This window comes from Lissotriton vulgaris, chromosome 12 (assembly GCF_964263255.1).
Source record: "Lissotriton vulgaris chromosome 12, aLisVul1.2, whole genome shotgun sequence".
Taxonomy (NCBI): Eukaryota; Metazoa; Chordata; class Amphibia; order Caudata; family Salamandridae; genus Lissotriton; species Lissotriton vulgaris.
Window position 1 is genome coordinate 449,025,948 of NC_141700.1, and position 23,465 is coordinate 449,049,412.

General features: G+C 41.8%; 1 protein-coding gene across 1 annotated transcript in view; it reads right to left on the bottom strand.

Moving 5' to 3' along the window:
* Nucleotides 1–23,465, bottom strand: part of TPPP3 (tubulin polymerization promoting protein family member 3) — a 216,888-nt gene that overhangs the window by 74,497 nt on the left and 118,926 nt on the right. The window lies entirely within an intron of this gene.

Consider the following 23,465-nt stretch of genomic DNA (forward strand, 5'->3'; position numbering starts at 1 on the left):
GTGGGCACTTCCCATGGAAAGGCCAGGAGAGGTTCCAGAGCGGTATGTATACAGTGCCGTGATACCCCTTTGGGTGATTGTGCGCTATAAAAGCACTACAACATTTACATTTACATATGCATGTGCATGCATTAAGTCACTGTAGCAGCCATATTTGCGTGTTATAATATATCTTACTAAGATGGCGTACAGTTTTCTTGTGGTAATTAAAAAACTCATCAAAGAGTGCAAAAATAGGTTTTCTAACGAGAGTAGTGGCACAACTGAAAATTGTAACTTTTTAGCTCTACATAAACATGTTTTTTAATGTAAAAACATGCCAGGAGTAGTGGGCATGGGAGCAATGGTGGCAGCAAGGTATACGAAGTGAATGCTGAGCAATAGTTTCCAGCAGAGAGGGGTGGGGAAGCAATGAAGGATCTGTGGAAGGAAGGCATTGAAAAACGGAACAAATATACATTTTAAAAAACAAACGGGAAGGGGTTTGGAGAGTAGCAACAGACGATCTAGGGGAAGAAGCATCAAACAGCACATGGGGGAGAGAGCAAGAAAACACATGCAGTCCCATGATAGCGTATGGATAGAAAAAGAAACAAGCATTCGAAATGCATTAGGTCTGGCATTTGCTTGAGCTATTAGCGGTGTAAATGACAATGTTTTTACTCATGTGTTAGTTGTGAAACTGTGTGGCATGAAATTGTGTGGTGTGGAGTGGATTTGTATTGTTGGATTAAGTGGCCTGGTGTTGTGTACAGCGGATTATGTGGATAATTATATGCTATTGAGTGTAGTGCAATTATGTGGAGTGGAATTTTGTGTTAGGGAGTGCAATTATGTGGAATGATATTTTGTGTTGTCGAGTGGTATATAGTGGAGTTTAATTATGTGGTGTGCTGTTGAATTTTGTGGCATGATGTGGAATTTTGTGGAATTGATTGGTGTGTATTGGATGTATGTGGATTGTGTAATTGTGTTGTTGAGTTGAATTATATGGTTTAGTGTTGAATTATGTGGTGTGGATTAGAAATGTGTGGAGTTGAATTGTATGGCGTGGAACTGTATGGATAATTAACACCACCTTGTGAAAAGCAGCACACCACAGAAGAAACCACGTTTAACAATTACACCAGATGACCTGCGCCAAATAGCAAGTATTGAAGAACACACACTCAAAAGCACACATTAAATGGATACAGCCGATGTAATTAAGGGTGTGGCTTAAAATACGCAATGTACAAATCTGTGATTAGCATAGTGTGCCCTCCAACTGGTATTTTGCTGCTTCTGTCATTGCATACAGAAATATAATACAACAAATAACATTACACCTACAACAAGCCAGGGCTATTGGGTTTGTCAATGGCTATTAGTTGTGTAAGATAAATAAACAACAACTAGGACTTTGTTGTATAGAATATTTAAAATGCTTTAGTTCTAAAATGATCAGACTGTGAAAGAATGATAACACGTTTCTTTGACGTTAGCTCAAAGGCAGTGAAGGGAGGTACTGCTGCAGAGTTAAGATTTTTTTGTACCCAGAGTGCAAAAATGGAGAGCCCGATAAAGACCTGTTTCAACTGCTTTAGAACTGCTGGTGCTAAGCACCGGCAGGACCTAGCCCACCTAAATCCCTGCGTCACGGGTAGTCATATTCAGTGGGGCCACAATGTGAGGAAAAATAAAATCAAAGTAAAAAAAATCAGGTAACACAGATTCTAAAAATAATGAAAACCAGTTACAAAGTCCGAACAGCACTCCAAAAATAATGAAAATCAGTTCCAAAGTCTACTAGATGTGCTGAAAAAAGAAGGGCAGAGAATCCAGGCAAGTGGAGCAAATGAGGCACAGTGAATATGGATAGGTGAGGAAAAAGAGGAGTCAGTTTTCGGGAGGAAAAAATAGGCACGTAGCACACCAGGGTGATTACTGAAAAGCAGATTGTAGTCTTGGGGTGAATGAAGGCGGAGAGCACGGTGAGGTGAAGGATGTATAAAAGAAGAGAAAAGTACTGTGTCAAGTGGAGAAAAGGAGGAGCAAGAAGAACAGAGGACAATGGAGAAAAGGAGGAAAAAGTTGCCTTGAGGCCAGTGAGGAAACATGAACGGGAGTAGAGGAGGAACAAAGGATAATGAATGGCTGCAGAAAAGAACTGAGATCAATTGCGAAGAGGCGGAGCCGAGAGCATGGAGGTGAGCAGGATAGCAGGGGACATTGCTTCAGTTTTCGAGCGCTTACACTCCAGTGTAAACTGATCAGTTCTGAAGTAAACATTTACTTAAGAAAATACTTGTCTGAATAGTTGTTTTGGGAAATATGTCCTTCCCTAACATGTCTCCTCTTTCTTACCCATTTCCATAGCGTATTTCAGTCACTACCACAATGCTGTCAAACATCGCAAAAAATGCCTGACCACACTTTTACTGTTCTTTGAATGACCATGTTTCAATCACTAAATGCGCCATGAGAAAGCCAACAGCAGAGCACATCCTTAGCAGCAGCAAACCAAAGCGGAGCTGTTTTCTGTTTCTTGGCTTAAAACTCAGGTCCTTTAAACTCAGCACATTAAGTGGTCTGGTTTGTCGTCTTGACAGAGGGCAGCCAAGCACAGTAAGATTCCCTTTTTAGGTCTCGTCCTCGAGACCTATTGCTGCCGAGATGCCTCTCAAGGGAGACAGACCGGGGCACACGCAGCGATTCAGACCGGGCACGCGCAGCGATTCAGACTTGGCACGTGCACGTCCAGCCCGGCCCCACATTGACACAGCAAGTCAGCCTCTCTCACTCACGCGCACCCACACAGCCACACTCACGCATGCACACACATACGCACACACCCCCTCCTTACCTCACCTCACTTCTAAAGTTCCCTTCCATACCCCTTCCGTTGAATGGCGCCCCAAAGCATCCCCAAAAGGCACTCCGATAGCTTCCCCCTTCCGTACAAGAATTCCCCTGTTCACACGCACACACACCGGTGCTGGGGGAGCTTACTTGACCATGGCCTCTTCTTTCTCCTCCTCCTACTTCTACCGGTCCATTGCTGCACTCCTCCTCGGTCAGGTGGCTCAGGTCAGGGCTCTCCGGGGCCCGGTGCGGGCCCTGCACCAGGGGGCCCACCACTGCCTCTCAATGGGATCCACCAGCAGCAGCGTTCCATTCGCCCGCCCCACCGGCTCTGACTCGAGCCCCAGCACGCGCCTTCACTGCGCGTGCCAGTTGAACGTGGCCACCCTCACGAAGAGCACGCGCCTTGTAAGGCAGCCACGGAACGCGAGTTCACGCGCCTCCACCCAGGGCCTGCAGCTACGATCCATTCCAGCGCATACTGCTCGACCAAATGCTCGCCACAGCACCTCACGAGGCCTACAGCTTCTCTATCTGCCCACAGCATACCGCACTCCCCTCCACCTATCCAGGATCTGCAGCTCAGTGACCCAGCACCTACAGCTCTATACATTCAATGTACACAGCTCCATCTAGTGCTCAGAGCCCACAGGTCCACCCATTGCCCACAGCTCAAACTGGCGCCCACCTCCTCCACGAAGTGCTCATAGCTCCTGCTCCAAACGATAGGCACAGCCCCACCCAGCGCCCACAGCTCCACCCATGGCCAACTTCAGCTCTACCACAACCTAGAGGTCACAGCTTCACCCAGTGCCCTCCAGGGCCCCACCAAGTACATAGGGGACTGCCCAGGACCCGCGGCTCTACTCTCTAAGTACCCAAAGCTCCAGCTGGTCCACCCGTGGGGCCCACCTACACCAACCCCTACACGAGCCAGGAGTGCCCCGACCCCTAAACAAAGAGCCCAGAGTGCAGTGCGTGAGTTGTCTTTAGCACCAGTGAAACCTCCGATCACACTCGCACAAGAGCCCTGTTCACGACCAGTCACTGAGCGTTTTTCTGTTATTTCATTTTTACAAAGCACTAGTGCACTGGAGAATGCTTCATGGCGCTTCATGACATTTGTGTGTGCGCGCGCGCCTCTGTGTGATGTGTCTATTCAGTGCAGGTAATAATAGCCCAAAGGATAGCTCAGTGAGTTGAACCCTAGCTAAAATGATCTGAGTGTATCCCTTAGGTTGTTGATCACAGTACGTCAAAAACGATGTTGGGGTCGATACTTATAAAACTGGATTTAAGAGCCGTAGTCGACTCCGATCATGAGCTGTGCTGCAGAATTGTTCAATGTAAGTATTGCGGTTCATTTTCATTTCAACACACCTATTAGGAGCTCTCCGCCCCGAAGAGCAAAGGGGCGTTTTGCATCAGCGAAAGCCACAGCACAAGAATTAACAACCAATAGGAAAGCAATAGAAGAAAGAAAAAAATGGTAAATGAAAAGAGCACAGGATACGCGGTATCAAAGATGCCATTTAATTAATTTTAAAAACTCGTGGGTGCTAGCAAATGGCAGTTCTTAGCATGTGGTGATGCCTCTTTCACCCCGAAAATTAGGACACTTGTTCCATTTTAATTGGCTTAATTAAGTTGACATTGTCTATTTAACTCAACTTGACTTTGGCAATGGTCGACAAATAGCCATATTTTGCTTCCTATGTTCTTCTCATGCGGCCCACTGGGGACGTGGACTGGGGTTGCAGCCTAATTGTAATCTGACACACACACCCACACACACACGCACATCACCACCCGCAATCCAGGTAGTTATATATGTGGGTGCTTCAATGTGTAATTAGCTACAAACAATCATCTAGAACTTGAATAAAGTCTTTATTGCTCTATTAACAAAATTCATTGCAATTAAAACAAGACGTGTGTACTTGCCGAGATACCGGATTCAGACGGGAGATGCCTGAGGTTTAAAGTCAAAACAGGTTAATTCAAGTCTTCCTCTCTCGTTAAATTGCCCCTTTTCAATACAAGTCAATAGGGTAAATATATCCAATTTTTTTAAATGTCCCTTTTGCTGCATTCCAAATGTTTGCATGTATGAAAAAGTCTTTGTCAATCTGCATTTTTCTCATGCACGACAAGAGGACTGGAGTACATGGTACACGAGTTCGTGCTTTTCCCGAAGACGTAAGGCCTTATACATTTGCCTTTTGACTTCTTTACTAGTTCTTTCTTCCGCTTGGTTTATTTATTGTGAACAAAAACTTAAAAGCAGGTGAACATAGCTGTTGTTTTCTTTAGACAGAACTATATTTATAACTGGTCCTGTAAGTTTTGGAAACAAATCATCTCCCCTTACTATTCATGATTTATTTTGTTTACTCCTACTTTAAACATGTAGTTCTTACCTGGCGCACCATTAGAAGCATTCGTTCTCAGTAGTATTACTCCACTCAGGGCTTTAAGCGGGGTGAAAATAGTGTCTGGGGAGGTCTTTAAATGGAGCGTGGTTTATGTAATTAGGAGCGTGGCTTAAACATGTAAACTACATTTCTATGATTTCCTAAGTGTGCCATCTGAACAGTATTTTGGTGACTCTGAATTTTTTGTTATTGCATCAGATATGTAACACAACTGACAGACTAAAACCAGCCAGAACTTATGAACTTGCGATGATTTTGATGTAAATAACTAATATTGGAAATGTTTTAATTATGTGACTGAATTGTCTCTGTTCCCTGCTTGTGCCTCTGTTCCCTGCTCGTGCCTCTGTTTCCTGCTTGTGCCTCTGTTCCCTGCTTGTGCCTCTGTTCCTTGCTTGTGCCTCTGTTCCTTGCTTGTGCCTCTGTTCCCTGCTTGTGCCCAGCTTGTGCCTCTGTTCCCTGCTTGTGCCTCTGTTCCCTGCTTGTGCCCTGCTTGTGCCTCTGTTCCCTGCTTGTGCCTCTGTTCCCTGCTTGTGCCTCTGTTCCCTGCTTGTGCCCTGCTTGTGCCTCTGTTCCCTGATTGTGCCTCTGTACCCTGCTTGTGCCCTGCTTGTGCCTCTGTTCCCTGCTTGTGCCCTGCTTGTGCCTCTGTTCCCTGCTTGTGCCCTGCTTGTGCCTCTGTTCCATGCTTGTAACTCTGTTCCCTGCTCGTGCCTCTGTTCCCTGCTCGTGCCTCTGTTCCCTGTGCCTCTGTTCCCTGTTCCTGCCTCTGTACCCTGCTTGTAATCCGGTGCTTGGATCTCTGTTCCCTGCTTGTGTCTTGTTCCCTGCTTGTGCCCTGCTTGTGCCTCTGTTCCCTGCTTGTGCCTCTGTTCCCTGCTTGTGCCCTGCTTGTGCCTCTGTTCCCTGCTCATGCCTCTGTTCCCTGCTCGTGCCTCTGTTCCCTGCTCGTGCCTCTGTTCCCTGCTTGTGATCCGGTTTTTGTGCTCTGTTCCCTGCTTGTGATCCGTTTTTTGTGCCTCTGTACCCTGCTTGTGCCTCTGTACCCTGCTTGTGCCTCTGTATCCTGCTTGTACCTCTGTACACTGCTAGTGATCCGCTTTTTGTGCCTTTGTTCCCGGCTTGTGATCCGCTTTTTGTGCCTCTGTTCCCGGCTTGTGATCCGCATTTTGTGCCTCTGTTCCCGGCTTGTGTTCCGCTTTTTGTGCCTCTGTTCCCGGCTTGTGATCCTCTTTTTGTGCCTCTGTTCCCGGCTTGTGTGTGGCTCTGTGTGGCTCTGTCTGTGTGTGTGTGGCTCTGTGTGGGTCTGTGTGTGTGTGTGTGTGGGTGCGTGTGGCTCGGCGTGTGTGTGTGTTGGTGCAAATGCAATAGGTCTCGCATTTGCGAGAGATTAAGCTATTAGCATTGTAAATAACAATGCCATTTATTTATATGTTTTAAAAACAAAAATAATGTCATGAGCAATGCCAATAGCAGTAACTTTAACAAGGACGAGACCATTGCATTGTAAATGCTTGTTCTCAACAGGAACTTGATATTGGTTTCCCCGCATTTCCGATTACTTATTTCAAGTGATTGAAGAAACGCCCGCAACTCTACTCCATTATATATATTTGTCCTATTACCCCACAGGGTTCTACAGGCCCCTCCACCCAGACATCCCATGGGGCATATTACTGCTACTAAATAAGTATGTTTTTCATGGTTTGTGTAATGTTATACGTTGTGTTTGTCAAATCTATGTCCGGAAACATGAGTGTACTAACAATGCGTTTTTAAAATTCCGCCTTCTCAAAATAGAGACAACGAGTGTGGTAGATTGATTTCCACACGAGATCTGAGCACTAACTATTGTTTATTTTTAGAGGCACCTGAGCACTAATTATTGTCTATTTTTAGAGGCACCTACAGCATTGATTAGGCGCTGCGTAAGACCATAACCTGCCCACTGGGGCAGGTAGTATGTACTCATTTGCAATCTATTTTTCTTCTTCAAAACAGATACGTGTTCAGCGCTAACCGTATGTATGATATCAGTGCGCACACGATAGGTGTGCATTTCATATTTTGTTTTTCATCCTTAATTTAGGTTCTGCACGGAGTGGTACACATGGGGCAGGCCCCCATGCTGTCCTGAAGAAGAGGTTTAGGGGACACCTCGAAACATGTCGACAAAATACTAGGGATTATTATCACATACAGTTATTTTTCCCTTTTATTAGCCCCCTTTTTATCCTTACCAACTAGGAGCAGGAATAAAGTATTAGCTCACTAGTAAGGTATATTTTAACTAGCACAAACACCACTCCCCCTACAATGCACTACACATATATACACATAACCAGTGCTCCTACATAACTTCACAAGTCACAGCACGCCCCAAGCAGTAGATGCTTGGGATGGCCCCAATGATGAAGCATGTCACCTAGGGGCAACCCTGGGCGAGTGAGGGGGCTCAGGAAAAGACCTTTCTCTTTTCTACTGACAGTTGAAGTTCACACCAATTTGGTGAACCCACAATTTCTCCTTGGCTAGGTTCTTATGATCCATTATTTATGGATTGTTTTGCTGTAGTCTTGACAAAAGAACCATATGAAAACCCCAACTGAAACAGTAGTCTGAGGAATGCTATGTTAACTAGCACAAAGTTGGCTACAGTCTGCATGCGTATTGGTTTTGGAAACCTTTTGAATGGTTTTATCTCTGGATATGCGTGTATCGTTTCATCTTAGTGAAATGCCCCTTATTCCTTCTCACATGTAAAGCAGGCGCTAGGGCATGAGTGTGCACTAGACACATGTGAGTCTCTTTAAATACTGCTCTCCCGGGGACACACCCTCGTGCCCATTACTTGCCAAGACCTCACTGCCTCACATGAAGCGAAAACCTGTTGCTTTGCACATGTTAACACCGCCTGCCTGCTCATTTCACAGAGTGCTCACAAGCACTATGAAGTTCAGATTCCTTGATTCACGCACAGCCATGACCAACGTTCAACTATGTTTTGGATGGTTAGCGAGTTCACCTGCATTTGTGGCAGAGCTTGGTGGGAGCGCGGAAGCAGCGATGGGACAAAAACAAACTTTTAATAAAAAAGTTCTGCAAAATATCAGATTCAGCAAGTAAGCGCACTGCTCTCCCGGACACACACCATTCTGTCCTGTGCTTGTCAAGGTGCTACTGGCTTACATGTAGCAAAGACCTGCTGGCACACACATGTAAACACTGCCCACCTGCTCATAGTACAGAGTTCACACACACCTCATTTCAATGAACTTATTATACGTTACGCACAAATATACAGACTTTTACAGTAAGCACAGTATACAGAAACCAACACGTTTGAAAAAAGTAAAAAAATTTCACTTTGAACATTGAAAATCGTATTTTTAACATTTTCACTGCGCAATGTTTGTTCACTCCTTACAAATTTGTTTATTTAAAGCCTTAAGGGCGCTCTAGTGGCTCTAACTACGATTTCTGGAATGCCGTCCGCCATTGCCCTGGCTGCTAACTGCAGGCACGACGTGCTTTGCTTACATTCAAACACGTCGTGCCTGCAGTAAGATAAAGTCAATAAAGTAAATAGTGCTCACAAACTAAAATGAAGGCTGTGTTGTGCAGCTGCAGGAGCACTGTCTGAACCAAGGAGAGGCAGCGCTGTGTATGTGCTGTGGAGTGCGAGGGCTGCCGTAAATACAAGGAAGTAGTCCCTAAATGGAAAGATAACAGCACAGCAGCGTAACGAAACTGTAGTTGGTCTGTGCTGCTTCCTCCAAAACTGGTAGTGACGTATCGGATCGCCACCCAACAATAAGCGGGATAAGATCAGCAATGCCAGCATTAACCAATGGCAAGCGGCAGGAGACATGACCCTCGATATTGTATTTACTATAGGTCTTGCGACAGTGCATGCATTGTCTAGGCTCGACCTAAAAAGTAATTTTTGGAGTATAAGCAATGCAAAGAAAAAAGTCTAATAAAACCATGATAAAGAAGCAACAAACATAAGAAGAGAGAGTAAAGCCATTGAATAAGAAACAAACAATTGAGATAGATAAGAAATGAAACTCACCATAAGCAATATGTTGATTCAAATTCTAATCTAAATATTGGTATTATATACAGTAGGTCTGTCAAGAAAAGCTGTCTGTAGGCAAGTCTGAAAAGTAGCCCCTGCACCTTGGTAGTGCAAGGATTTAATTCAACTAATCAGAAATATGGTAAAGAAAATAATTTCCTGGGTCAGGGCAAACAAGAATAGGGATGAAAGAAATCAAATAAGGAACAGGAAACTGAAGTAGATAAGAACGTTATCCAATCATGAGCTAGGTCCTGACCTAAAGCTTTACACTATTTTGTTGACAATAGATCTTTGATGACAGACAGCTTATTCTGACTACAGGTGAGATTTAAAAAGTAGTTCATGCATGTCAACAGTGGAAGGATACAAGTCAACCAATCAGAAATATGATAAAGAAGAATTTACTGCAAGGACAGTGCACACACAAGAATAGGAATGAAAAGACATCACTTAAGGAGAATGGAACTGAGGTAGACTAGAAAGCCGTCCACTCATGGGCAAAGTGCTAACCTAAAACCCTCTCTGTGCACATTATATTGTAGCTATTAGGGCTTTCATAATAGAGAGCTAAAGTAGTCTGTTATTCGAGAGCTAGAAAGATATTGATCTTACGAGGAAAAAAAGAAACTAGAGATCTCCTCTTTTGAAAAAGGTGAATAGATTTTCATTTTTAAGCTTCTTTGGGTAGGTAAAATATCCATGGGTGATTCCCCAGACATAATACAGATAGGTTAATTCCACCGCACCCAAGGCCCCTTCATTATGGAGGAAGATTTGGACAGATTTTTCAAGGTAAGTTATACTGCTGTGTAACATTGACACATTGCTTCATACTATTCATACCATTGATGTAGCTCAAAGTGCTATCCAGTTCATTCGGGTAAGAATCTATGCAACATGCTATGTATGTTTAGCAGAGTGTGTGTATATAGTTTGATCTATGTTGCAAGTCTTTGGGTTCAAGGATGAAGGTTAGGGGGTATCCAATTGTGTTGCTGCAAACTCTGTGCTTCTCCAATGCATGGTGATGGATCAGAGGGGTGTTAGGTGACAGAATGTGCAAGTTGGTGCCCCGCCGTTCCATGAATGGTTTAGCGTGTGTGTATTTGTAGTTCAAGCTACCTGGGAAGCATGGTGTGTCATACATTAGTGCCAGAGGGGTGTTCCATTGGTGTCACTGTAAACTTGCGTCAACAATTTGGGATGAAACCAAAGGGTTCTTGGAACTAGTTTAACAGTTATATTATTGTATTTATTTTTTGCTGTATTTATATCACAGCTCAGACCCACCAGCTACTAGAGTATTTTACACATGTTCCAAATTATATAAATGGGTAAGGTGTAAGGAATGGTCCACACTGGGAGAGTGTGAAATTTCCATACTTTGCTTCTGCATAGTTTTACAAAATTTTACCAACATTAAACAAAATATAAATCCATTATATTGTGCCATATTTTAGCGTGAAATGTTTCCTCATATAAAATTTGTCATGAGGGAGCAATACACACTAAAACAATAGTGCAAATAAACAAAAGCACCACTAACAGCAGTCACTCATGCTCTGTTGTTCCTGTACATTCATGGTCATAGCATGTTCAAGGGTAATTTTTACCACAAATGACTCTTAATTTGGTGAAGTGGCATTAATTTGGGAATTTACCGAGACAAGAGTTGGGGTAATGCCAAATTCCCAAAATTATGTGAATTAAGCTGGCGTAATTTAAATTTCACCTAGCTGTAGTCAACACTAGTGGAAAGGTAGAGTATACAAATTCACTTTTCAGAAAGTCATAGATTATCTTGCTTAACCCCATACAACCGTTGGATTGGGGGATGGATTCCATGGCCTGGTGGACCTTAAGAAGTCCAATTTATATTCTTATTCAGCTCTTAGTTCAAGTGACTCACATTCCAGTACATGAAAACCATCAGTTTGAAATTTCTATTTCGAAATGACATTAGAACAGCAGTTCTTTTGGGTCCCTTTTGAAGATAGTAAATCAGCGATTTGTTCTGATGGTTGAGGGGGGAGATAGAGTCGAGGATTTTTGGTCTGTTACTGAGAAAGCTAGTGTAAGAGTTTTCAATTTCTTGAAAGATATTGTCACCAGGGTGAGACTATCTACACTTCTGAGAGCATGTTGGCCACCAGAGATGATTATTTTGTCAAGTAGATAGTTTGGGAAGTTATTGTGTATCGCTTTCTGTACACTACAGGCAGAATTAATATTCTTCTGACTTCCATGATCAGCAATTTTGGAGTTAGATGATCACGTCTTCTAGAACAATTAGACAGGCATTGAGTGCTTCTTTTAAAAGAACCAGGTGGGTTTTGGCAAGAGAGATGCCAAAAGAGAGATGCCATACTCCAGTCTAGATAGGAGAAGTGATTGCAGCACCAAGTAGAGGTCATCACCAAGGATAAAGGACTTCATTCCTCCAGGAAGTCTGCTTTGATAATATGCTGCTTATGCTAGGGCAGTGGCTCTCAATTTTTGTTAAACCACAACCCACTTAAAAAAAAAAAACTTTCACAACCCAACTAGAGAGTGCAGAGACAGAATACAGAGTACAAAATATTGAGTTGCACGAATATGGAGTCATTAATATCGTGGGTCAGGAATAGGTATGGGCGGAAAATCCGTTTCGCTCGCGGATTTTGCGGATTTTCGGGAAATCCGCAATCCGCGAGATTCGCGAATCTCCCGCAAAATCCGCAAATCCGCGAGCAGCGGATTTTGCTCGCACTGCTCGCACTGTTCGCGTGAGTTCGCGGCTTCCCAGTACAACTTCGCGCCCCGCGAATAAGTGCTAAATTGCAGAAATACGATCTTAGCAAAACTGAAACTACTTGCCAGGTTCAAAAGTTCAGGCTCATCATTAGTAGCCATTTCCTGTAGTGCTTCCTGAGGGGCCCCTCCAGAGTTCAGTTGCCAGTTGCAACTATTATGTGACCCTGCTCTGAACCTCAGAATAGTTACACATATGCCACAAAGGTCCTGAATTACAGCTAAGGGAGACAAGCAGGAGCCAGGCTGGAAGTTAAAATCCATTAATCAGCCCCTAATTCATTATTGTCAGTTGGGGCAGGGCAGGTGTTGTAACTAATTTTGCAACAATGAAAGCACTTAGCAAGTGCAAAAGATCACTAATCAGGGCGCACTAAGGAAGCAGGTGCCAGCTAAAAAAATATTCTGTGACACATTAATCAGCCCCAAATTAATTCAGGTCACTTGAGGCAGGGAAGGTGTGCTTTGCTTTGCCGAAAATAATGTACACTGGACAACCAGAGGGTGTGGTGATGAAACAGAGGGTGGCATGGGTGGGCCAGAGGGTGGCATGAGTAGTCAGAGAGTGGCAGTGGTGACAGAGAGTGGCAGTGATGAAGAAGAGTGTCCCAAACAGGCTGGACACGTAGAAACAACAAGTTCGCAAAACTTGCGACCCGACAGGTAAGTTCGCAAATTGCGAAATTGTAAAAACCCTCGCGAACTGGCAGAAACACGGGCGAACACAAAAAAAAAAATCCGCAAATTCGCGGGAATTCGCGGATTTTGCGGATTGCGAGTTCGCAAATCCGCAAAATTCGCGAACGCGAGATCCGCAAAATTCGCCCATGCTTAGTCAGGAATATAGACAGCAAGAATATTGTGGTCAAGAATATCGGCTTAACCTCTTCGCCGCTAATGACAAGGGTAACTCGTCATGGACTTTCCATTGATTTCAATGGAAATTGCAGCACAAGAGCAATTGTACCTTAGCGCTAAAGGGGTTAAGGTAAGAAATATTGTTTTTTAAAATATTGAAGTATTTAATATCATTTGCAAAAATATAGTTGTTAAAAATTTCGTTTTTTATTATTGTTATGTATTTGTGTATACATTTTATATGTATGTCATGTATGTTTGCTGTATAAGATTTGTTTGTATTTTCAATATATGTGTTACATTTTTAGTAGTTATGATTTTTTTTTTTTTTTATTTGAATGTTGTGTTTTTAGTACCGTAGCTGGTTGTGGGTTTATAGGGGAATAGGGTGGGAAGTAATTTAATTATCTTAAATGTATAAATTCTTTGTAATTTTATTTATAAATTGTTTAGTTCCGTAGCGGGTTGTGGGTTTATAGGGGAATAGGGTGGGTAGTAACTTAATTATATTTAACTTATGATTAATTTTTATTTATTAATATTTTTTCAATTGAGATGTTTTAGTGTTAAATGTGTAAATTAATGTATTATTAATTAATAATTGGTTGTTAATTAATTTTAATTAATTAATTAGTAATGAATTATGGTAATTGTGTTGTGTTTATAGGTGTAAATGGTGGGAAGAATTTTTGTTTAAATTTATGAATTAATAATTGGTTGTTAATTAATTTTAAATAACTAATTTGTAATTAATTTTGGTAATTTTGTAATTAATTATCTTTGTGTGTGGTAGTTATTACAGGTGTAAAGGATGAAAAGTAAATTATTTTTAATTGATGGATTAATACTTAGTTGTTAATGAATTTTAATTAATTAATTAAGGTAAATGTGTAATTAATTTTGTGTGTGCGTTGTGGTGTTTATAGGAGTAAAGGGTGGGAACTAATTTGTGTTTAATTAATTAATATAGAGTTTGTTAATTAATATTAATTATTTGATATTTATTTTGGGTAATTGTTTATTTTTCGTGTTTTGTTTTTACTTTTAAAGGGGTTAAGGGTGGGTATTAAATAAAATGTTATTTAATTATTAGTTGTTAAAAGTAATAGGTTTTCTTTAAAAAAGTATATATAATTGTGTTTTAATATTTAATTCAATTTTTTATTAATAAGACGTTTTTAATTAATAAATGTAATTAAAAATGTTGAAGTGTTTTGTTATTGGTGTGGTGTTATAGGGTATACAATAAAATAAATACATTTAAGTTTTAAATAATAGTTTTGTTTGTTAATATTTGCTACTTTTAAACAATTATTGTTTATAAATGTATTTATTAATTTTTGTTATATATTATTTGTAGGTTTTTGTTTATAATTAATATTTTAATTAATTTTATAATGTGTTCTTTTTATATGTTTAATGTTCAAATTTATATTTTTTAAATATTGTATTTTTTTATGATTTTTTAAATTGAGTAATATTTTTTGTTTTTTTTCCACCTGTTTAAGTAGTACCAGTAATTTCTACCCCTCCGCTATCCAACACTTTCCCTACTTTTGCACTCTCTGGAGTGGGAATAGCATTTTTTACCCCTTTGAGAACCAACACTTATCCTACTGTTGCATTCAGTGGAGTAGGACTTGTAATTGTTACAACTCCGCTATCCAACACTTTCTCTACTGCTGCATTGTTTGGAGTGGGAATAGTCATTTTTACCCCTCGGCTATCCAACACTTTCCCTACTTTTGCACTCTCTGGAGTGGGAATAACATTTTTTACCCCTTTGAGAACCAACACTTATCCTACTGTTGCATTCAGTGGAGTAGGACTTGTAATTGTTACACCTCCGCTATCCAACACTTTCTCTACTACTGCATTCTTTGGAGTGGGAATAGTCATTTTTACCCCTCGGCTATCCAATACTTTCTCTACTATTGCACTCACTGGAGTGGGAATAGAAATTTTTACCCCTTTACTATCCAACATTTTCCCTACTGTTGCACTCACTGGTGTTGGATTAGTAAATGTAATTCCTCCGCTATCCAACACAATATTTTTGTATTCACTGGAGTGGGAATAGTAATTGTTATTCGTCCGCTATCCAACACTTTCTCTACTATTGCACTCTTTGGATTGGGAATAATAATTTTTGCCCCTCCGCTATCCAACACTTTCCATAATGTTGCACTTACTGGAGCGGGGATAGTAATTTCTACCCCTCCGCTATCCAACATTTTCCCTACTGTTGCACTCATTGAAGTTGGAATAATAAATGTAATTCCTCCGCTATCCAACACTTACCCTATTTTTTCACTCACTGGAGTGGGAATATTAATTTTGACTACTCCGCTATCCAACACTGTCCCTACTTTTGCCAGATTACACAGATGTATGGTTTTATCAATAAAGGTGAAACCCCACTAAGCCATTGTAGGGTGCAAGAGCGGAGCCTAAGCATGACACACCTTTTGTGCATTGCGGGACTCTAATACATGCAAAATCATCGAAAAGAAATATTGAAAAGATTCTACGAAACTGTTTTCTTTTTTAATAAAAGAACATTACACTGCATATATACTGTGTGAATGGATGGATGGGTGGGTGACTATGTGGGTGGATGGATGGATGGATAAATGAATGGATGGATGGACCTTGACTGTTTTAGAAGAGCAGGAGCTGTCAGTGGTGGTCTGGGCGTTTCTTTATGTTTTGGAGGTAATGGACAGGCTCACAAAAAGTCACAGCCAGAAAGCACACACTTTTCACTATGTGCATTATTGTTGGAAGGAGTGTGGAGTGAACGGTTCTTTGTATGTTTTTGAGGTGGATTGACGGATCCTCGGGAGCAGGTAAAGGCAGTGCGGCTGGAGGCTCCCATTGAAGCCACTGATGCATCATAATAACTATAAAACATATTTTTTTCGCGCTTCCTGTTACAACCTGGTTATGTTATGTTTTACCCTCTACATCCCACTGTACTGGTATCTGAGATTACTCTTGGGATGTTCCATCCTCCCCTTTCCTACATTCCTGTTGGCACCTTCCTGAAACTCTGAAGGCTACCTTAGAATGTTCATGTGAGGGACCTGTACTGCTGGAGAGAGGAGCAGTTAAGAATAAAGGCTGTTTCATCTTCCTTCCTGGTCTCAGTCTTTTATCAGTTTGCATCCTTTGTAACACTTCCACGTACGAAGATCATCACACAATGGCTACGCACGATGAGACTGGCTACCATGTACATTCCTAGAGAAACAAGTCGCAACGACAATATAACGAGGGAAGAAGAAAACAAGAAATAAGCAACTCAATTGGAATAATGTAAACAGAACAGCCCGTAAACGTTAATAGCCTAGAAAAGAAAGTTCAGTAGCAAAGACACGAGCACTCTAGGAGTGGGAAAAAACAACAAATGCGAATATCTAGTGAAATGCACACATAGCAAGAATTTGACTTGTGAAAACGTATCACTGTATAACGTGGAAGAACAGAATCCAACCTGTCTAATGATGATTGACTGAACCTCTCAACTAATTGTTCAGATTTCAAAGCAACCCGCACATATCACATCCCAATGCATCTGTTTATATGCATGGAACACATCAATCATCCGTTTCAGCTTAACCAAAGGTCTTTATCACCGAGCAAAACAAACAGAGCAGCAGCCCTTACTAAAAAAAAGGAAGGGGGCACAATGACCAGAGCTGCCAAACAGGAGAACCAGGTTAGAGTATCTGCATCAGCTCAATGTCCTGTGATCCTGGGCAAATCACAACGTAGAAATAATTCAATTCATGTGAACTTGTGTAATGTAACTTGTGCTCATGTAAAGCGATTCACTGCCTTCGGATCCAGTTATGGTCCTGGCTGTTTAATACAAGTAATAAACAGGCGGCCGGCAGTGGGAGTACATGAGAAATAATACCTCAGTCACGTCTGGAGCATAGGAAGGGCACATAATTTATTTGAATGAATCTGTGATAGAAAATGCCCTAGGATGTCAGAAAAACTACAAGAGTGCCAACACAGGTCTAAATGGGAGGAGTAACAGTACAAAGAGGTAACCCCTTTTCTGAAAAATCCCAAATGTCCGGAGGGACACCAACCATCAGCTATAAACAATGGGAAAGTCCACCGACAACCACTCTGTGTCCAAAGCTATTGGTGACATAAAGAGCAGATGAGGAACCCACTGTGGCAGTAGCCAAAGAAGCCCCTATAGGTTTTTAAACAATACTGGGGCCACTAAATCTTGTATAAAGGAAGGAACATTACCACTTTCTCTCAAGTCAATGGACACACAAGAGTTTTCTGTTGCTATTAGGAGGGTTCCCTTTACTGAATAAGGGAACATGACAATAGGAGCCAAGCAGATTGAAGGAATCATTGTTATATTCCCCAGAGGTACCAGTCCATCTTATTAGAAGCGACCTGATGAGTAAGTTGAATAACACCATCTCTTTTTTGGAAGATGGGTCGATGATATGTTACACTCTTGGTATTACACCAGGTAGGATGTTGTCACTCATAGCTCATGCGGATTTGGGACAGCAGGTCAGAGCGATTCCTGTGGATGCAAAGGCCTTTTTGTGAGGCATATATGTTGTGATAGCGTACACACCAGCGCTACTGGGGAAGGCAGTGCAGATACCGGAACTATTACTCAGACCCAAGAGACATATGGGTCCTATAGAAGAACCTGACATGGTGTTAGAAATAATGGCCCTTAAAATGAAGCTGTGCTATGCATTTTTAATAGCTTTTGACACCAGACAAGCAACATGGGCATTAGTAGTATTTACAGATCTAGAGGTCGATTTGAGAGACATATCAGATGAAAAAAATGTATGATGGTAACACGTCATTTGAGACAGTGACATTTCAAATTGATAGTCCCATTTGAATACAGTAGCAATACAGAACACTGCCGAAACCTGCATGAGACAGTACAATAAGTGAAACACATTTGGCAAGGTATCAGAGAGTCTGTGGACAAAGGGACCACATGATGTGGGACTGATTAAAGGACCTGAGCCTGTGAAAATAACATTGAAGCCTGGGTGATACTGCCTGGGGTATGTCAGTATCTCTTATCCAAAGAAGCAGAAGAAGACATCTTCACCACAATACCTGCGTTACTTGAGCAGGGGGTGAAATATGAGAGAGCATCACCCTGTAATACACAGAGCTACCCGATAAAAAAGGCTAAGGGGGGAACTTGGAGGTTGATTTGAGATTTACGCTCCCTCAACAATATAGTATTCACAGAATTTCTGGTAGTACCAACCCCATCAGTCATACTAACAAACATTCCTACGGATGCCACCTACTTTTCAGTAATTGATTTGAAAAGTGCGTGTTTCAGCATTCCACTGCACCCAGATAGTCAATGTCTAACAGAGTTTCCGTAAAGATAGAATCAGTATAGCAATAGAAAGGTTCCCCCAGGTCTATTGTGAGTCTTGAGTATCTTTAACAGGACAATGAAAAATGATTCCGCAAATGTAAAATGCAAAAGCCCCCTTCTACAGTATATGAATGACATTTTGGTGTGTAGCCCCACCTTAGACATGTGCAGGGAGGATACTTTTGGTCTCCTTTCCATGCTTGCAGAAAAGGATATCAAAAGGACAGTGGTCCAAAGCAGTTTATAAATATAGCGTAATGATAATAAGACAAGCCGTGATGAGCCGCTTATATATTTATCCAAGTCCAGCCGGACATGGATCGAAACGTCGACCTTTTATAGTAGTTATACAGTACAGCCAATGTGTACCAATTGCTGTATGTACTACTCTGGGAAAACACTTGTAATGCTGATTTAAAAGTGTCCAGGTTGCTCTTTTTCTCCTTTGCCTGCAATTTCTCCTTTCTCATAACTACCCCTTATTCTTCACCTTTTCTGTTCTGCGGTAAAGCACAGGATTGTGCTCTCTATTTCTTGTAATGTTGCTTATGCACTAAACATTTTCACTATTGTTATAAAATAAATTCCATGTCCGGCTGGACTTGGATAAATATATAAGCAGCTCATCGCGGCTTGTCCTATTATCATTACGCTATATTTATAAACTGCTTTGGACCACTGTCCTTTTGAAATTGACCTAAACCCTTGGTCTACAGCCAATTATAGGGTCCCCCTTGTTTTCGCCAAAAATGCAGAAAAAGGATATACATTTGACAAAGACAAATTGCAATGTGTACAGACAGAAGTTCATTATCTGGGGCAGATAATATCCAAAGTTGTGCGAAGTGTGTCATCTGTTAGAGTAGAGAGCATCAGAAATATCTCCATTCCCCCCACCACAAAACAAATGCAGCAGTTCATAGGACTCTGCAATTATGTAAGTCAGTGGGTATTGGAATATGCCACCCTGACTGCACCATTTTTGACTGCTCTAACAGAGCCCCATACCAATGGGAACAGAATAAAGTGGACTGATGAAAGAGACTGCATTTTGGGAGCAGACGAATGCAATCACAAATTCTCCAGTGTTAAATATGCCTGATTACAACAAACCATTCAACCTCTTTTGTCATTGTGATAGGATGACAGTGACAGCTATACTGACTCAAATGATATCCATGGGACACAAACCAATTGCCTACTACAGTGGGCTACTAGATCCTGTCATAAAAGATCACTACCCATGTGAGAAAGCATTGGCTACAACAGCATTTTCAGTCCACCAAATCGCCTTTAACATTGTATGTAGAGCAAGCAGTATTTCCTATTCTACAAAGACGTGCACTCTGACAACCCATAGAGTATCTGGAAACAAAGTAATACTTTTAGTACCATCTTTACAAGTGGTTCGCTTTCACACAGTTAATCCAGCAATATTCTTTGCACACCCATTTACTGATGATGAACAAGTACATGACTGTCCTAATTATATCTATACTACTATTATAAAGAGAGAACTTGCACCTTTTGGCAAGGTAAACTCGAAAAGTACACCACCAATCCGAACACCCAAGACATCATTGAAAACCGCAGGGCAAGCAGAAGGACATAGGCTATCTAAAAAAAAAAATATGTTGTTTTAAAAAAAATTATAAATAAAAAAAAGTAGTCCCTTGCAACTAGTGCCGGCCGCGACGTCTGCGTGATGACATCGGGAGCGCAGGAAGGAGCGGCGTGGAAGCAACAGGTAGAGCGTACTGTCTTTTGAGGATGGGAGTCATTATCATAACAGCCCACCCATGTGGTTGTGGCTCGCAGACTGTGGTGGTGGAGTGCATGGAAGGAAAAGCACACAGGGCTGTTCTGTTCGGGAACGTGCAAGAGCAAGGCATGGCAGGACAGCGTCAGCTTTATGAAGCAATGCAGAACTTTCATTCCAGAAATTCTTACAGAAAAAAGTATGTAATCCAGATTTTTATGAAGTTGTTGGCGTTTAAGAAAGCTTTGCTACGGACAGCCTTAACTTAAAGGGTTGTGTAGCGAAAAATCCAATTCAAGAGTTAAGACTTAACATTTCTTGGAATCCGGTTTAGGGAAATGAGCATTAATACGGTGAAATGAAAATTCTTTCAAAAGTAGATCACTTTTTTTTTTTTTACTTCTGCTGGTATTCTCTATTAACACTCATCAATGTAAGGAGTACTGCGTTAAAAGAGGCCCTCCTAACTCGTCAAAGGTGCCTTCTCAGCAGTCTGTTTTATATGACCTGTAGAGGGCAGTCATGCACTAAGAAAGATTTTGTGTTGGTTCGTGTGTTTTTTCTCATCGAAAGGGAGACGGTTTCTTTTACCGTGGAACCTTCGAAAAAGAGGCATTGAAAGATAAGTAATAAATACATTTAATTGAGAAGAGCTACGAGATTTCTTTCAGTTTATGGATATTGGTGAAAATTGTGATAGAAGGGGGTTCCATAAACAGTGCAAAAGCAATACAAAATGTGCAATAATAATGTGTCCTTTATCTATAGGTTGGCTCTAAAGCCTCATTGCCCCCAGGCAACGCTGGGGCGGGCTGCTAGTACCAGATAAAGAAAGTAAGGTAGGAGAAGTCCCCATCCAAGGGAGCAGGTGGCCCTTTGTTGATGTATCTTCTTACATACTTCAGGAAACTGTGGTTAGACATTCAGAAGCAACAGTTGTAAGAGCTGAACAACAGGGACCATCTGATACATTACAAATTATTAGCCAGATGTCACTTCCTCCTAATTTTTCAGCACAGGTAGCTGATTTAGTGGCCATCATTGAAGCACTGCAGCAAGCTGAAGGACTAGAGGTCACTATTTATTCAGATTCGGCACATGTCCCTGTCACTGTACATTCTAGCATTCACAGAAGGGAAAGGAGGGGATTTCTTAAATCAGATGGATCCCCTGCGATGCATAAAGATTTATGGCACAATTAATAAAAACTTTAACACTCCCATGTAAAGTAGAAGTGATAAAATATGCAGCGCACACCAATCAGCAATACCTTGTCACTAGGAGAATTTCTCTAGCAGAATGGTAAGCAAAAGTAGCAGCTAAAGCGTCCACAAATTATAATCAATGTGATCAACACACGTTAGGTAAGATGACAAACAGGCAACAGGATGCTACGGAATTACCACACCCATATTCAGAGACCACTAAATTACATTTGCGTGAATTGCAAGCACAGGCATTACCTCATGAAAGGGAGTTGTGGGAACAGCAAGGTTGCATTCAGTCATAAACAGATTTCATTTGCAGGCAAGAAAGTACAGGCAAGGCAGCAATGCCAAAAGCTCTGTTGTACACAGCTCTAGAGCAACTACACCTGCCAACTGTCACAATTCACTCCCTATGCTTTCATTCCCTCCACCAGGGAGCCAAATTAAAGGGGCTTTCCAGTGTTCTAATATGCTTCCAGACACTCCCCTGTATGCAAATCCTGACTTCCAGGCATTTAGACATCATTTAGGAATGGACATCCATTCCCAGTCCATGCCGAGTTTTGTGGAAGCCAGTCTGCTCATGGTTGAAACTCCATTACCTATAATCTCCTACTCACTGCTTTGTTTTCACCCCTGCAGGTCAAGGATGGGTGGAGGAATCCACTTATCTGTGGCTGGCTGCTGCTAGCCTGCTCACACCTGATGAGCATGAATACTGTGAGCTCTTTTAAGCCCCAGCCCCTCCAGCCCAGAGTAAGTAATTGTTGCTGTTTTCCTGAGAGACCGATCCTTGTTTCCTGAGCTTTCGATATTCCTTGATTCCTGGGCTATATTTAATCCTTGTTCCTTGATTCCTGAGCTATAGCTATGCTTTGTGCTTGAATTAGTTCCTGACCTATAGTTCTTCTTTGTTTCTGGGCTTCGGGTATTTCTTGTTCCTGATTTGCACTGCTTGTAGTGCTCTCTTGACTCCTTGTTTCCTGAGCTGTAGCTATTTCCTGTTTTCTTGAACTTTAGTAATTACCTGTTCCTGAACCAGCACTGTCTGCAGAGCTACCTTGACTCCTGAGCATTAGCGCAAATCATGTTCCTGCCCCAGCATTGCCTTCCATGCTACTTTGTTTTCTTGATTCCTTAACCTGCACTATTCTTACCCTTGTATCCCCTCTTCTGTATATCCCTTTCCAGTCTCTGCCTTTCTTCCCATTTCCTTGATTGTATTGTATTGTATTGTATTGTAAAGGCTCTTCCAAAGCGCATGGCTACTCGGGAGCATCCCAGCGCTTAGGACTGACCAAAGGGAAATGGATTGCAGAAGATGCGGAGGCCCAGACTCTAGATCCTCTTGATTCCAGTTCTAGTTTGCTGTCTTTCCATTCTGCTGTCTTGCTTCTGTTACCTTGTATGTTTGTTAACTGCTTTCTGCCAAGTGTGCGCTGTGATGTCCTTCCTTTCCTGATAAGCAATCTTCCTTGCTAGCTCCTTGTCTACTGTGCTTGTCTTTAGTTCTACCCCTTTGCTGTTACGGCCTTGCGTGTTGCTGTTTGATTGCCAGGATCCATGGGCAAAGCTGACTACCTAGGTGGTGTTTCTTGTTCACTGTGAGAATTGTCTTTGACTTACAGTTATAATATCACCACAGGTATAAGCTCCACGACCCTGCCTTTGCATATATATCCTATATGTGAGTAATTTCAGTCAGTATCTGTAACAGCAATTGGGGTGAGAAACTTACTGAGCTTCAGTCTTACCGCGTGGAGATCCTGAGTGCTTTACCCCACATTCCCTTTATGGTTAATGTTGTATTATATATATGTCTTGCACGTCCGTCCTGGGTGTAGTTAGTCTGAGTGCTAAATTGGCTTGTGAGTGCCCTTACTTTCTGAGGCTTAGCCATCTTGTACAGGCTTCCCCTTTGGATCCCCTTTTCTCCTCTGACTCCGTATGTGATCCTGGGCAGCGCTGTACTATTCTTTCTGTGCATAGTACGTTTTCTACCCAGTCCCCAGTCTTTGCTCAAGTCCCTGACTGTGTTCCCGACATAGTCCTGGACAGTCTCTGACAGAATGACCAACCCACA